Below are 17,858 nucleotides of genomic sequence, written 5' to 3'. Positions count from 1 at the left end.
AAAACCATCCATCCACTTCACAAATAAATATTTAAGCATCTGCTATTTATCCATACAGTACTCTAATTCTAAGAATGCAAGGCAAAACACAAAATATTATAGCTAGCCTCAGGACTCTTACAATCTAATGGGAGGGAAAAAAAGCAAGTAAACAGAAAGTACTATAATACCACGTGGTTAAGTGTTGTGATAGAGCAAAGTATCTGGGACCACAAGAACACAGAGGAGTAGCCACAAACCCAGTCTTTAGAGTCAGAAAAGGCTTTTAGAGGATTTGTCAGGTAAGATGAAACAAAAGTATAGGGATTAGCCATAGAAAGGGTGAGGCTGCAGAAAAGGTAGGTGGGGGAAATTTTTCAGGAATGGGGAATGTCAGGTGCATTGGCTCAGGCAAGAAAATATGTGAGCATAGAGTAGTCCAGGGTGGATCACAGAGGAGCCAATGTATTTGTGATTGGACAGCTGGCAAGTAATGTTAATTTTATTCTATGGACAATTAAAAGACATGAAATAGATGTTTGCAAGGGAATGCGTGAGTAGACTAGACATTTAATAATCACATGCTATGTGTTCAATTCATATTTACTAAATGTAAGAATGAATACACGAACAAATGAGATTCCATGAATGTTTTCCCTAATAAAACACATGCTATGTTATTACTTTCTGGGATGGGAAGGAAATGGGAGGCTGAAGAGTGCAGCTTAAGCTTTAAAAGGTGAATGTGACTGGGCTATCTTTTGGGGACAGCTTGGTTGCTGCTAAGGATAGAAGCCAGAGGATAAATGAAAAGGCCCTGTGTGTTGCCTTACAATTCAATCATTAGGCTATAGTACATCAAGTACAGAACACACAAAGATGGTGAAAATGAGCTGTAAATCCACTGCAGGATAGTTCAGTTTGGGTTGACCAAAAGTTCAAGACAATTTGGTGTTTCATATTGAATAATTCAATGGAAATGAGAAAGGTCTTGAATTGATTCCAAACCTCAGGGATGGTAACCCTGAGGAAAACATACACTCTTCTAGAATCAGTTTTTGGTATAGTCCTGGGATGTCAAATCATACAGAATAGGTGCTGCTGGAATTCCATTCAATTTCAACATTCCCTGGACCCCCCAAATATTTAAGGTTCCATATTAGGCTTGAAAAAGAGAGGTAAATAAGATAGGAGTTACTTTATGCAGGGAGTTCACAATCCCCAAATGGGGGACTTTTAAGAAACATAATCATACAACTGCAAGTCCAGGTTGAATAGACTAAGAGGGAGAATAATAACAGGAAATTACTCTCTATTAGAGGAAATGAGAATGTTTTACAGTGAAGACATGACATTCTCCTGCATCTTTCTTGTAGGATTCTGATAGACTGAGATGGTGAGATCAAGGGAGGGCATTCCAGGTTGGGGAAACTGGCTTGCAGAGGCACATGGCTGAGAACCGAAAGGGCGCGTATCAGTGTGGGAAGGGGTGCTTCCACTATAATGGAGGGGATGAGAATGAAAGTTAAAGGCAAATGAGGCTGGGAGGAAAGTTTGCAGTCAGACATGAAGGTTCCTGCAGTTCATGCCTGGCAGCTCAGACTTTATTCCCCGGAAGGAGGAGGAACCACCTGGTGTGTCTGAGTATGAGACTGACACAGCCAGAGGACGGATGGTGAAAACAACCCCTGTCTTTCTCTCCGGAAGTTTGATTTGCATGATTCTGAGAAAGGAGGAGTTTGGACCTTTTAGTTTCATTCTCCTTCCTGCAGACAGCCAAGGTTTAGAGAGGCAGATAATGCCATCCACACCCTGTTCTTCAGCCAGGCAGACCTGGGACCCCAAGGATTCTCATTTCATTACAGAGGGGCTACGGCACCAAATGAGCCATCCCCTACTAATGAGTCTGGCTGCATCTGGAGTCAACCCATCAAGCAAATGAACGAGCAGCTTGCCTCTCACATTTGGACAAAAGACCTGCAGCAATGGCAGCCAGAGGCCCAGCAGGCCAGGGTGAAGATGCAGGTGGCAAGAGAAGAAAAGGCCCCGAGGGAGATATCCTGCACGGTAAAGAAAAAGGAAGGAGCAGGGAACATTGGAGAAACTGGCACTTCTCAGTCCTCATTTGCAAGCAGCCACACCTATTATGGTGGAACCGGGAAGCCTTTATTGGACTACAATGGCCCGAATATTCATCCGGGAACAATTTTCTCCAGAACGGGGAGCCAGGTCAGATGCTGTTTATCATTCTCACTTCTCTGACTCCACTTCTTCCTCCAAAGACCCAAGGGGGGGGGGACACAAATAAGTGACAAAGGATCCCTTTCTCTGGGAATAATTCAAATTGGCCACCAATGTCTATACAGAGATTATTTCTCTGAGACCTCAAAATGACGTGCAAATTCAGTACTGTCATGCAGTCCTATCCTTTAAGGCAACATTCTTCCACTTCTGATAACACTTCACTCAATTTCAACTCATGGTTTTATTTTTGACCACCTATTTGTGTGACCAGGGAACAAGCTAGATGTCATCACATGCCTTTTCTCACATAGAGAAAAAGATATAATGAAAGCTAGGTCAAGCAAAAAAAATTTTTTAAGTTTTATAAAAGACCTCAATGAATTCCAATCTGAGCTCAAATAGAATAAATAGTCCAAATTGTTCCAATAAAATTTCAATTCTATGATATATTCAAAGAAAAGGTCATAAAATAGACTGAAAACAATTTTGCATGCTAATAGACCTCATCAGAGCATTGGGACCTGCCTGTCTTTTTTATTTTAGTACAGAACATGGGCCTATCTCTAATTACAGAGGACAAAAGTCTAGACTTCTTTATTCTAAAGATGCCAAGAGCTGCTGATCTAACTGGAATGAGGAAAGGTCAATAGGTGATAATGTTTTCCATTGTGTGATAAAATATTTTTCCAGCTACAGGATACAGAGTAAGCAAAGCAAACCAATAGGTTTCTTTTTTCCTTTTTAATTCCTCATATAAAAGTCTCTAATTCAGCACTGAGCACACCAATCCTGTGTCCCTATGGATTACATTATGCCTTAACCCATATCCGAATTTCTTATTCGTGGAAGTAAAGTGAGGCTGAGGGCCTTGAACATCCCTCCAAAGAAAGAATCCTTTACTGTGGTTAAGAATAATCTGAGGCTCTTATAAAGTACATATCCCTGGGCCCCAGCTCCAGAAGTTATAAGGGCCAATCTGTTAGAGAGTCACCCAGGACTCGTGATTCCTAGGCAGTGATTCACCCAGGCAGTGATTCCTAGTCCACCGCCTTTCCAGCTACATCCTGTGCCCAGACCGGACCACCTGGCAGCTCTGTTCTGGAGGTGCATCTCTATGTATCTTCTCTCCTTTTCCTTCTCACTTCCCTAAACAAGCTGGCTCCAAAAGTGAAATTGGCTCCTAGAAATCAAGCTAGGGAATAACCTGACTATTTCTTGCCGAGAAGTAATAATTATGGCCCTGGAAGGATGCAATCTGCATACATTATTGCAAGTTATGCCAACAGAATGTCAACATTTGTCAGGAGGAATCTCGAGCAGCAATTACTCCAGGTCCTGGCCTGGCATTCTGAGACAGACTTGGTGGTGCTAATTGCAGCAAAGGTGAACTGGCAGGTAGTAGGTGGTGGGTTACACAGAGGAAAGACAGACAGGGAGACACAGTCTTGAAGGTCAATGGATAGAAATGAACTTGGAGCTGGATATGTCATGGGAATAGTGGTGATGGAGATGTTCTCTACTAAAATGACAGGGAAGCCAGTCATAGGCATATTCATGTTTTGGCACCAGGTTTTTCCCCACTGTTAAGGGCCCACTTTCTCTTAGACACTGAGGACATTTAAAATTTTAATGTCTTCATTGTAGGGGGCAAGGAAAAGTGATACAATCCATCAGTCCATCCATTCATGCATACATCTGTTTACTGAGCACCCACACACACCTGCCACCATATCAGGGGCTAGAGAAGGGAAGTGGGTTTAGTTCTTTCTTGTAGTCTAGAAAGACAGATCCATAAACAGACCATCCCAATATAATACAATGGCTGGATACCAGAAGGTATCCAGCCATGCAATGTGAAAAATAGAGACATTAGGACAATGAGGCCTCAGTCCCCTTCAAATTAGGCACCTTGGGACTTCTCACAGTTCTCCCAATAGCCATGAGTTGTATCATCATATTTTCCTGAATCTCACTGATGGTCTGAAATCCCTTCCCTTTCAAAGGTGATTTTAGTTTTGGGAAAAGCCAGAAGTTGCAGGGTACCAAATCTGGGTTATACGGGGGCTGAGTCACCTGAGTGAGTTGATGTTTCACCAAGAAACGCTGCACAAGACATGATGTATGAGCAAGCACATTGTCATGATGAAGCTGTCAGTCACCAGTTGCCCATAGCTGCAGCTTCCTGAATCATCCAAATAGTTTCCATGGAGGAATGTTCAACTTATTTTTTTTTCAAAGAGGTATTAAATATCAGCTTTAATATATTGTTAAATGAAAAAGCAAATCACAAAACAGTATATATCGAATGCCACCATTTGTACAAAAAATGAAAAATACGTGTACATAATATGCTTGTAAATATATGGATTATCTCTGTATTGATACATAGTAACTGGTAACTATGGTTACTTTTTTTTAACACAAAATTTAATGCAGATTTGTTGTTCTACTCATTCAGTCATTTTGAATGTGACAGCCACTCCGTATACATGCTCACTCAATGTCATCTACCGCCCCCACTGACTAATAGAGTGAGGTGGTCATTGTTCACACATGCACATTCCAGTCCACTCTCCTTGGCTACCAGGTAACATTGATGTGTGAAAACTGTTCTCAGGTTATTAACAATGGCTGGACTTTTTCTAGAAAGATCTCGTGTGCTAAACATTAAAGCAGATAAACTTATAAATGCTCTGAGATAATGGTGAAAATAGGGAGTGGGGAGGAGGAAAAAACACATTTTGTGAAGGAATTAGAATTCAAGCACACTTTAAAGAATGAGATGAGTAGAAATTTACCAGTGGCAGAATTCTACAAAGCCTATAAAACACAGATAGAATAATACCAAAATATGTATCCAGAGACTTGGCAGGGTGAAAGGGAAAGGAAGTGGAAGAGCTTAGTTGTACTCCTGTCTCTGCCACATTGGAAAGGTAATGGAGTTCACTGATGAGTAACTTCTAAGTGATATAGATTATTTTAAAGGCAATATCTTACTCAATATCCAGATAATCTTGTCTTAAGCCATTTTACAGTTGGAGAAACTGTCTAGAAGAAGTTAAAAATGTTGCCCAAAGTCACACAACTTAGATCCCCAAGGCCATGCTTTCTCCACTATCCCAAGTCCCTGCCTAGACAAGCCACCTAAACACTTTGTTTTCTTATTTGTAAATGAAATGATTGAATCCATTCTAGTTTTTTCATTCGTCTCCTAAAGTGTCACTAAAGTGCAGGGAATAAGTGAAAGCTACTGTGGGGGCCTGGGCAGAGGGTGTTCAGTGAACAAAGTGGCCAGCCACAAACAGATTCTTCCTTTAAGTCTCTTGTTTTACTTATACTAAAAATTCTTGAGAACCTTGCAGTCTTCTCTCTACTATATCCTTATTTGAATAGACATGTGTCAAATTGCATGTAAGTTAAATTACTTTTTTTCTTCTCCCAAAGAACTGACTAAAACTAACACTCCAGGAAGTGGTGGCCAGGAGCTATGAAAGTAGAGGAATCAGCAGGACCACTTCACCTAGCAACCAAGTTACAGGGAGCCTCAAATTTTTTGCCAAGTAGTGGTCCTTTGTGCAGGGGAGTAAGGTGATACCTCATCACAAGAGGAGCTCCTAAAGGGAATCCACCAACCCCTAGAATGACCTGAATCACAGCATGGAGACCAGAATTGTCTTAAGTGTGGGGGTAGGAGAACTTAAAAATACAAAATGTTCCCGGGTCTCCCTGAAGCCCCCAGGAGGCCAGGCTCCACCCATACCCCGGGCTGTGGATTCCTGCTGGGAACACATTTCCAAGATAGAGGAGTACAGCTTCAAATGATCTTAAAAAGGTCCTTGCAGTGATTTGCTTCCTCATGACCGTGAAAGTCTTTCACTTTCAAAATTCCTGAGCTTAAGCAATTATAGTTTAAGGAATTATAGGAAAAGAGTTACATTTACACTCAATGGGATGAGGATACATGAAAAGGAAGGCAAGACAATGTGTGGTTCCATCACTGATTGTGTGACCTTAGCTCTAGGAGTTTCAGCTTCTTTCCTGTACAAGACCCAAATCATAAGATCATGAAGGCTGTTTTCCAACAAAGATATAATCAATGATTAAATCTACCAACTAAGGTGAGATTCTGTGCTAGAAAGGTTGATTTGTATGAGACACCGGGACATTTAAGAGGCTGAAATAATTTTACAAAATTGGCTACTCATGTTGAAATTTACCTCTGGGGTCATGGCTCAGACTTTGAATTGGAAGTGGCTGCTGTACCTGTCACAGGTCCCAGGCCATATAAAGTTTAAGGGAGAGAATAAACAGTAGGACTCAAGGGAATCCATAGCACTAACATTCATGTCCTCAAACCTAGTGGAAAGAATAAGGAAAGCAGGCTTAATTAATAACCCAGCAGCAATGGATGAGCAGAAGCTACCTGGGCAGTGGCAGCTTCCTGGCTGTGACATCCTCACACAGGGGAGGGTCCAGGGCACTGACCCAAGCAGTGCATGTCTGTGATAGAACATGCCTACTACCTTGGCTGACACATCTTAATTAGTTTCTGTCTCTCTGACTGGGCTACTTTTCTCCCCAGGACATGTGACTAATTCCTTCAAAGGGATCAGCAACTGGTGAGGAAAGGCTTCATCATGATCAGTAGCTGATTCAAGTGGGGTCAGAATGTTGACTTAGAAAACTACAATTTTCCTAGAGTCTGAATAAGTCCAGGATCAGACACAGGCCTTTCAGGTTTAGAGAATTTAATTTAGATCAATTGATTTATCCATTGTGGACAGGTGGACTCTATGAATTATTTTTTGAACAGGATTTACAACATGTTTTTTGTCCCCTAACATGGTTTTTAAAAAGAATACCATGGTTGCTGACAAACTTCCTGGATCTTTACAGGATCCATTTCCCACTAGACAACACTCATGTCAAGAGACAAAAGGACAGAAAATGGTGTCATGGATAAAGAAAAGAGAGGGAGGGGAAGCTATCACCAGCCACCCCCAAGAGGGCACGGGGACTGGACTCTGGAGGAGGTTGGCTTTGATTACTTGCATGTCTTCTTTAAAGCACAGCCAGCAACAGTGGAAAGAGAAGAGAAATTGGAAGTCCATGATAAATTCAAGTTCCTCATTGATATTTTTTAATTAGGCAGAGAATCGGCATAAGTAGGCAGAGATTTGGTCCACAGGCTATTGTTCGCTGATCCTGATCTCAAGTGAACTGTGATGTCACCATATTCTCCTCCTACCATAATTCACTATTCCATTATATTTAAACATCTAATATATAGCTCTCTGGGAAAAAAAAATCCCCCACATACACAGCACCAGAACTTTCAGACAGGGAGCCAATAATCATAACCATTCATTTATTATGCACCAGATAGGGCACTGGCACCTTGCACATATCATTTCTCTCATTTGCCGCCATATCAGTAAGGAAAGTATTACCATCTCTATTCACTGATGATGGATGTCCTTGGCTTTTGGTAAACAAGAAGCCTTAGCCCTGCCCCTAAATTAAGAGTGGCCATGTGACTTGCTTTACCTAATAAGATGTGAGCACATATGTTAGATGTCATTCCTAGAAGGAAACTTTTTATCATAGTGACCAATTCTTAGAGCCAGCAGATTTGGAGGCAATCTGGAATTCTGAGGCAGCAAAAAAGTACCTACTCTGGAGGGTTGTACAAAGTCTGCAGTGGGCTTCGAATGAGAAAAAAAATTGTGTTATATGAAGCCATTGAGATTCTGGGTGTTTTTTGTTGTTGTCACTGCAGCATAACCTAGCCTGACCTTGCTGATAAGGAAACTGAGACTCAGCAGGCAACGAGTAACTCATTAAGAATATACAGCAAGCATAAGTTAAGTGGCCAATGTAGGATTAAACTCAAGTCATTCTGACTCTAAAGCCTGGTTTCTTCTCCACTGTGAAATTTAAAACAAAAAGAAACCTGTGTTCTTCCAGGGAAAAGGAGCCACAATAATCTTTTTCAAACCATGATTTGCACTTACTTTAAAGTAGAACTCTGAATCCTTTCCTTGTTCTCAAGGGCCCTGCATCATTCTTCCCTTGTATGCCTTACCACCATCCCTCCTCTTGTCCTCTCTGTTCTTCTCTTGCTGTGGTCCAGTCACTCTAGACTCATTTCAGCTCCTTGAACTTTCCAAATCCTCTTTCTTAGGGGCTGACTTCACATACACAGTTCTCTAAGTCTAGGGTGTTTTTACCTCCAGTTGGCCTAACTGGCTTCTCTTACCCTTTAGGGTCAACTTAAATGTCCCTTCCTGAGAATCATCTTCTGTAACCACACTCTAGTAACGGTTCCCACCCCCAACACCATTACCCTCTGCTACTGCATTCTCCTTCTTTCTTTCTTAGTCTTTACTTCAGCATGGATCTGTGTATGTGTTTGGTTACTTGCTTATTTTTCTCAAGAAAATGAAAAAATGAGGTTACTTGTCTATCTTTCTCAAGAGGTTCAGACCTCTGCCACATTTTTTTTTAGCACTGTATACTAAACTCTGCACAGTACCAAGAGCACAACAGGCCTGCAACTCTTTATTTGTTGGCTGAGTGAAGGTCAGCATCAGGTTTAGTAGTTATTTCAGATATAGAGAGGTGGACAGATAATGGATTCAGAGAGCCAGCTTTGCCATTTGCTAGCTATGTGATTCTGAACAAACAGGTTTATTTCAAGTTGCAGTGATCTGGTGGTGACAGAATGAAAATTACTTCTCTGATGAGTTAGTAATTACCATGGATCGGCCTCTACCCCAGGAATCAAGTAATGGAGTTCCACTTACAGAAATCCAGTTGAATATAATCCAGTATTAGTCTGAAGGGAATAAATAATTAACATACCACTTCTATGATAAATAACACCAAATCTGTATTCATTCAATATCTATTAAAGGCGTCACTAACCATTTATTGATTTTTTTTAAAAGGCCATACTAATTAAATAAAAAGTTAGATTAAAAAAAGCAACAAGCCAGACAGGGAAGCAGTGTCTGATACTTTCTACAGGTATGGCCAAGGTAAAGATGGGAGACATCTCTGAACCTGTGTGGGGCGGGGGTGCACACTCATGCTTATTTAATCTACAAAATGGAGATAACATCCACCCATATCATAAGTTTATGAAGAGTAACAGTAAAAGTGTTAGGGAATTGGTAAAATTCTTTACAGAGGCACTATGATTTGGTGGATCATTCACAGGTCTGTAATTCTACACACTTCAGGTGGAAAAGTTTACACTGCTTTCTGGCTGTGTGATTGAATTGTTTTCCGAGTCTCGTTTTTCTGTGACGTGGGAGACAATAGCTGCCATTGGCTCACATAAGAGTTAAAGATTATAGATGTAAGATACATGGCAATAATAGGGTGCTCGATACTGGTTGTTGTTGTGATGTTAGACATGCATTATATAGGGCAGCTAAACAACATGGTAGTGGGTAGCTTCAGGCAGTGGATTTGTTGGGCCCTTGAAGGAGCCCAGCTTCTAGATTCTTTGGAAGCTGGTGGATGCTTCCTTGCTCCCTGCACCTGAGATGTTCCAGTGTAACAGGGACATATGCTACTTCCAGGCCTCAGCTCCAGGTATCCAGGGAAGCAGCAGCACTGCAGGGTGGGGATTGGACAACTTCCACAGGGCCCTGGAAAAGAGCTCTGTGTTCCTCCCTGCCTGTGTTATGTAAATAGGAGGCTTTAATTACTCTAAGTAGCTCAGCCTTTAGCCCCTTAACAAAAGTGCTCACAACTGATTCTCTGAGGAAATTGACTCCGAAATCTGGCCATCAGAGTGCCTTGGAGAAGAAAAAGGGGATGGGGGAAATGACGGAAGGAACTGGGTTGATCAGACTGTGGCCCAGTGGACAGGGAAGCAGAATAGCTGCCTCCAGCTGGGGCCAGCACAATAGCATGGCAAGTCAAAGCCCACCATTCAGTCGCTGTTGATCATGCTTCATGGCAAGGGACATCTGATGACTGATAAGACATCTGGATGGTGGCAGCACAGTTTTCGTATTTCAGGAGATGCCTGGAATCAGGCAGTTAAAGGCTTTGGACTTCAATGTGCAAATGGATCACTGGAGATCTTAAAATACAGTAAGTCTGGGCAAGACCTGAGGTTCAAAATCTCTAATAAACTCCCAGGTGATATTGATGCTGCTGGTCTGAGGACTACATTTTGAGTAACAAGTGCTTAAGTGACTTACCCAAATTCACCCAAATACCAAGGAGCAGACAAGATTTGAACCCATGAATGACTGCTCAATAAGATAGACTCTCCACCACCACCACCACCACCACCAAGACTGCTTTAGTTTATTTTAAAAAGACTCATTTTTAAAGAAAAGCATCCATTTACTTTCTAATTATGTTCTGTTTCTCAAAAGCTGTTGGTTTATGTAAGCAGGTGAACTGTCTCTCTTGCTGCTATCCCTACAAATTTGCTTAGCAAGTCCTTCAACTCCTATAGCATGTAAAAAAATCACAAACCTCAAGTTACCAAAATGAAAAGAAGGAACTTTTTGCCATGTCCATCATAGGCTTTCTGCAACCCTGGTGTTGGATCCCCTAAGTTCAGGATCATGTGTGAGAACTAATGGTCCAACCCAGAAGGTGGAACTTGATACCTCATAAATGCAGGGGACTACTTTCTTAGTCAAAATTGGGGTGAACTTCACACAGAGAGCAAACCTTAGTCAGCTGTAAGCTTTTGTGATTTTCTACCCAGCAGACATACTGTTTTAGAGCTAAGTTAGTCTTAAGGAGAATGTTAAACCAAGAAGGGGCTTTAAAAATATGTCATTGATAAGATGTATATGGTATATCCCAGAGCAAACACTAAGAAAATTTGAAAAAATATCTAGCAAAAATATTTTAAAAGTTAAAATTTTACACTATAAAACAGTCACTTAGTAAAGAGCAAAAAGTAAAAAAGCATAGAGGAACAGAAAAACATGAGACATAGGGAGTGGGGTTAACCATGGTAGTTCTTACATGTCACTAATCTGCCAGTGACCAAAAACACTCTGCTTCATTTCAGTTTTTCAGAGAAAGTATTAATATGCACTCAAGTTCTACTGGGATAGCATATGTTGTACTCAATGCAAAAACTTTATAAGAATTATCCTTAAAGTTAGATGATCCCCTAATACTCAGCATTATCCTAAAAGGCATGAACTAATGCAATAATATGAGAAAAATAAATGAGTCAAATGTTGGAGTCAGGTGGCCCAGTGGTAGAGAGAATGGATGATGGAGACACACTTGGATTTAAAACTTTGGCTCTTACCTACTGTGTGAAAAACCCTGGGCAGTTTCTTATACTCTATGCCTTAATTACTCCACTTATAAAATTAAGATTTTGATGATAATAATAGGACCCACTCATAAAATTAAGTGTGCAAATGAAATGAGTTCATATCTATAAAATACTTTAAACATGTAAGTTCTGCATAAGTACTTGCTATTAATCAGACAATATAATTATATTAATAATTCACATGAAAAATCCAAAAGACTCAATAGCTTAATCTTTAGAATTAATAACAAGGGAGCTCAGCAAGGTTTCTTGATGCAACATCAACATAAATGATCGGTTGATTTTTTTACACTTGCAATAATCAATGCAATCACACAACAAAAAGAACAAAAGAAGAAACACTTACTTGTCCATGCTGGAAAGATGATGGAAAAATCTGATTTAGAGTAATCATAGAATGAGATAAACTTGGAAGTGAGGACGTAGAAAAGACCATGTTCCAAAGCAAGGTGCTCCGTGTTTATACAGTAGAGATGGGAAAGGGAGGTCCAAGATCATCTCAGATTGTGTTCCACCTTGGAGGCTGTTTATGGACCAGCAAAAGGCCAGGGAATATGTCAATGACTGGAAAGTGTCCTCACCATCACCAGGGCAGGAATCCTAACAGGAAATGCACATGTCTTAAGGTCACTACTTTTCACTATCCCCAAACCTCACCCTATCTCACTAGCCACGCTGCATGTCCTCCATCTTACTGTTGTTTGTTTCCACTGTTGAGAATACCTTTTTTTTTTCATTTTTAAGGATCACATTATTTTATTGATTAAAATGCCTTAATCAAAAAGGCCTTAGTATATGATTAATTCTATATTGCTATAAAATGTGATTAATTCTATACTGAAGTCTAAATCAGTGGTTCTTGACCCCTCATTGTGTATGCATCTGGAAGCTCTTTTCTTTTACTTACTGAATTTACTGGGGTGACATTGGTTAATAAAATTATATAGGTTTCAGGTGTACAATTCTATAATACATTAGCTGAATATTGTATTGTGTGTTCACCACCCTAAGTCAAGTCTCCTTTCATCACTGTTTATTCTCCCTATACCCATTTCTATCCCCACTTCCCCCTTCTGGTAATCATCATACTGTTGTCTGTGTCTATGAGATTTGTTTGGTTTCTTTGCTTAATCTCTTTACGTTTTATACCCAATCTCCCAAGCCACCCTCTCGACAGCTGTCAGCCTGCTCTCTGTATCTATATGTCCATTTCTATGTTCTCTTTTTTCATTTATTTTGTTCATTAGATTCCACACACACATGAAGTCATTTGGTACTTGTCTTACTCTGACTGGCTTATTTTACTCATCATAATACTCTCCAGGTCTATCCATGCTGTCACAAAGGGTAAGATTTCCTTTTTATGTCCAAATAATATTCCATTAATAAATGTATCGCAACTTTTTTTTTATCCAATCATCTACTGATGGGCACTTGGGCTGCTTCCAAACCTTGGCTATTGTAAATAATGCTGCAATAAACATAAAGGTACATATATTCTTTTGAATTAGTGTTTCAGGTATCTCCAGATATATTCCCAGAAATAGAATCACTGGATCATAAGGCAGATCCATTTTTAATTTTGAGGGTAATTCCATACTGCTTTCTACAGTGGCTGTACCTGGTCTGCATTCCCACCAGCAATGCTTATTGATTTATGGACAATAGCCATTCTAACAGGTATCAGGTGATATTTCATCATGGTTTCAACTTGCATTTATCTGATGATTAGTGATTTTGAGCATCTTTTCTCATGTCTATTGGCCATTTGTACGTCCTCTTTGGAGAAGTATCCATCCAGGTCTTTTGCCCATTTTTTAATTGGATGGTCTTTTCATTAGTTTTGGATATTAATCCTTATCAGATGTATTGCTGGTGAATAAGTTCTCCCCTTGAGTGTCTTTTCTTTATTGATGGCTTCCATTGCTATGCAAAGACTTTTTAGTTTGATGTAGTCCCATTTGTTTATTTTTTTCTTTTGCTTCTCTCACCTGAGGAGATATAGTGGAAAAAAATATTGCTATGAGAAATGTCCAGGATTTTACTGCTTATGTTTTCTTCCAGAATTTTTATGGTTTTAAGTCTAACATTTAAGCCTTTAATTCATTTTGAGTTTATTCTTGTGTGTAGTATAAGTGGGTGGTCTATTTTCTTTTCTTTTTCTTTTTCTTTTTTTGCACGTATCTGTTCAATTTTCCCAACACTGTTTATTGAATAGATTGTTTTCACCTCATTGTGGGTTCTTGCCCCCTTTGTCCAATATTAATTGACCGTAAAAGCATGGGTTTGAAAACACCTTTTCCTCTTCACCATCTTCTTATACTTCAAGATCTATTTCAGATGACATCTCCTGGGCAAATCCTTCCCTGACTCCCCCACTGAAAGTCAAAAATGCCTGCCTTGCTCTTTGTCCATATTATGTTTGTATTTGGCTGAAAAAAAATTAGAGATTGAAAAACCTGAACAGACATTTCTATTCAGCAACTAACTGCTCCATTTACTCACTGACTTTCTTTCTTCAGATTAAACCAGAGAGATCCAGAATATATCCCCTCCTTCTCCCACAGCAGACATAAGTATTTGGGATAAGACCTCACTCTCAAGACCCCAAACAGGAGAATTCTCCCCTTAACTTCTGCAGCCAACTCCCAGATGAGGATTTGCAGAATATTCTTAGCTTCATGGGATCATGAGGGAAAAGGTCTTAGGAGAGGAAATTAGATAAACACAGAAATAGAGACACAATGTTGCTTAAATCCTCTTTCCCTAGGAATTTGGACACTGAGCAGATGTTTGCAAAAAGTATGGTTCAAATGAGAGTCGGAAAATGATGAACTATTCCTGGGCAACCCAAGGAAGATAGGAAATGCCAAGGGATGTGCTCAGCTCATTCTGATGCTGCAGACACTTGGGCCATGTTTAGCGAATCCAAAATAAAAACTGCTTTGGCTCCAATAGAAAGAGAGCTGAAAATGGTGCAAGATAATGATGCTTGCAGCACCGATACCTGGTATCACCGTGCCTTTTGAGCTAAATGATTAATCTACAAAGATATAGATCCTCTCGAGATTCTGCTATTCAAAGTCTCTCTTCTTCCTTTGGTCACTCAAAAACTATCTAACACCACTAGAATGTCATGTGAGGTGATGGGGATGCAGCACTTGACCCCACTTAGCTTATAGTTTAGTGGTGGCATCAGAAACAAACAAATGATCTCAAACATAACTATAGAATTACAATTATGATCAGTGATGAAAGAGAGGCACAGGAGACAGTAAGAGTGAATAACTGAGGGATGGTTAATCCTAGTTCAAAAATGGGGAGAGAGTACACAGGGACAGCCTCCCTAGGAAATGATATTGAGCCTGAAGTTAAAGCATAAGTAGATTCAGGCAAGTCAAGTTGAGGCAGAGGGGTTCAGAGGACTGTAGCACAGAGAAGAACTCTAAGGTGATTACAATGGCCAAGATAGGGAAGCAACCTAAGTGTCTATCAATAGATGAATAGATAAAGAAGATGATGTTTATATAGACAGAAGAATATTACTCAGCTTTAACAAAAATTAAATCTTGCCATTTGTAATAACACATTAATGGATCTGGAGGGTATTGTGCGAAGTGAAAAAGTCACACAGAAAGACAAATACCATATGATTTCACTTATATGTGGAATCTATAGAACAAAACAAATGAACAAACAAAACAAAACAGTAACAGACTTAGAGATACAGGAAACAATCCAGTAGTTACCAGGGGGTAGAAGTGTTGAAAAGTAGGAGAAAGGGGTGACAAGGATTAGGAAGTACAGAATTCCAGTTACAAAACAAGTAAGTCATAAGTACACCATAGAGAATATAGTCAACAGTATTGGAATAATTATATATGGTGTCAGAGGTAACTATTGTGGCTATCATTCTTAATAAGAATATAAATATAAATATCAGATCATGATGATGTACACCTGAAACTAATAGGATATTGTATGGCCATTACTCTTCAATTTTTTTTTAAAAGGCTCTAAGGTGGGAGTTTGATGACGTCAAGAAATAAGAGAAAGTCAGCACAGCAATAACTGCACCTGCTGGGTGTAGAGTGGCTCAAGCTGAGGTTAGTAGTAAGGAAGAAACCATATCCACCAAGGCCTTACAGCCTATGTTAATTCGTGATCGTGAACTTTACATTTAAAGCAGCTAAGCTGGAGGACGACGTGGTCAGAATTTGCATTTCAGAATTTCTAACAAGGCTTTATTTCGATACTCAACTTAGGTTACCCCTCCCTACTGAAGCTTCAAAACTACTCTTTCTCACATATATATCTCCACTTTATCACCTTACAAAGCATGTATTTTTCCTCTTTTTTGCCCACAACTCAATTCTTTAAAATGTGGTGTCTTACACTGTGTTATTTCTTTAGTGTAATAATCTTGCATTTTTACAAGATGTGAAATTTCCTTCAGAATAGGAACCACCAACTCTCTGGGTCAGAAAACAACCCAGCAACCATTTAGCCTGAATACTCATGAAATGTAAAAATGACCTTGAACCATTTGAGAGAGAGGAGATTATATTTTCTCTGCTTGGATACTTCTTAGGGATGGGATGCTCCCTACCCCTGATATCTCTGAACGAAATGCTCCCCTTACGGCTCTCTTCTGCCATATGACGCTGTGCAAGATACTCCCACTCAGTGCCATCCTCATCCCTCCTCCCACTGGAAGATGAAGATATCCCCTTTTGACCCACCCTGATTCTTTCTCCATACTGCCCGTAGTGTGGTATTTCCTCCAAACAGTTCTGCTAAACCCCTTTGTGATGGATTTGTAGTATGTCAATGTAATGGGCACTGCATTTCCTAGAATTCCCTTCACTGGGTCAGAATGAACATGGGCCAGAAGATATATTTTGAATGACTTGAAAGGCAATTGAAGAAATATCCATGTTCTTTTTTCTATTTGGAGGATTATTACAGGGCTCAAGGCGCTCTTGCTGATGATTAACTTTATGTGTCAACTTGACTGGTCCACAAGGTGCCCAGACAGCTGGTCAAACATGATGCTGGGTGTGTCTGCGAGGGTGTTTCTGGATGAGATTAACATTTGAGTCAGTGGACTAAGCAAAGCAGATTGCTCTCCCCATGGATAGACTTCATCCAATCAGTTGAAGACTTGAATAGAACGAAAAGGCTGATCCTTCTTTTTGTTAAGAAGGAACTCTTCCTGCCTGATGGCCTTCAAGCAGGGACCTCAGATTTTTCCTGCATTCAGGCTCACTGCAAAACACAACTGGCTCTTCCTGAGCCTCCACTCTGCTGGCATTAAGACCATAACTATGTCATTGGCTCTCCTGAATCTTCAGCTAGCTGATTGCAGATCTTGGGACCTGTCTGTGTCCATAACCCCATGCACCAATTTCATGTGTCTATATTCTGTGGGCTCTGTTTTTCTGGAGAATCCTAATACACAGCTCCTGCATGCAGTGCTTACCTACTGGTTCACCTGGTTGGTGTGGGGTTGTAGCCAGGCAATGGGCTCCTCCAGCTTTCATAAATATCCTCCTTGAACTTCCATTCCTGGGAGAGGTGTGTGTTTGGCTGGGGCAAAGAATTCCAGCCTCCATCGCCGCTGAAGGCTAGAGTCAGTAAGAGAGTAACGCAGTTTCCAGTCTTTTCTCAGGAATGTCTACTCATGCTCACAGGTTCCATTTTTTCTTCCTCTTCCATTTTATGTTCATCTTCACTTGCCTGCCCTGTTGATCTCAGGCTCCATCAGTAGACACAGAAGCAAGAGCCTCATATAGACTATTTAACCAGCTCATAATCTATAACCAAGATTATGTAAAGTTCTGTCTCTGTAATAAATGTTCTGCTTTGATCAAACATTTACTGATATACCCTTCAATAGTTTCCCTCAGTGTATCGAGACCAATGTCCTGAATGTGCTCTGGAGAAGGGCTTGTATGTTATGACCCCTTCACCCCCTCCCATCATTTTACACCCCTCTACTCTCACACTCCACTCTTTAGCCACAATGGCTTTTGTTTTCCACTTCCTAAAATACATATGCCTCAGTGGCCTCCATATTTCTTCACACATGGTTCTTTCTGCCTGAAATATTCTTTCTTTTGTCAACTTTTGTGGCATTCAGATCTTAATATAAATATCACTTCCCAGAGAAATCTCTAAAGAATCTATAGAATCAGAAAGTGGGTGCATTAATAGTATACCTCCTCACGATTATAATAATTATATATACACATTTATATAAATTTAAATATTTATTTTTCTAAATGGTCATATCTATTCTTTC

General features: G+C 40.1%; 1 protein-coding gene across 4 annotated transcripts in view; it reads right to left on the bottom strand.

Annotated features, from left to right (window-relative positions):
• Window positions 1–17,858, bottom strand: part of BRINP1 (BMP/retinoic acid inducible neural specific 1) — a 491,421-nt gene that overhangs the window by 456,336 nt on the left and 17,227 nt on the right. For 2 of the 4 annotated variants that reach the window (XM_053656104.1, XM_053656101.1), the window contains exon 2: window positions 11,901–12,154. The exons of 1 other annotated variant lie outside the window; for it this stretch is intronic. The gene's annotated coding sequence lies outside the window, so the exon portion shown is untranslated. Of the gene's footprint in view, window positions 1–11,900; window positions 12,155–13,175; window positions 13,266–17,858 lie in introns of those variants that run through there. One more of the 4 variants, XM_053656102.1, reaches the window with a different exon arrangement.

Source organism: Artibeus jamaicensis, unplaced genomic scaffold, assembly GCF_021234435.1.
Source record: "Artibeus jamaicensis isolate MK-2021 breed Jamaican fruit bat unplaced genomic scaffold, CSHL_Jam_final scaffold_1964, whole genome shotgun sequence".
Lineage (NCBI taxonomy): Eukaryota > Metazoa > Chordata > Mammalia > Chiroptera > Phyllostomidae > Artibeus > Artibeus jamaicensis.
The sequence above is the reverse complement of the archived record's forward strand: the minus strand, read 5'-3'. Positions and strand labels throughout refer to the sequence as shown.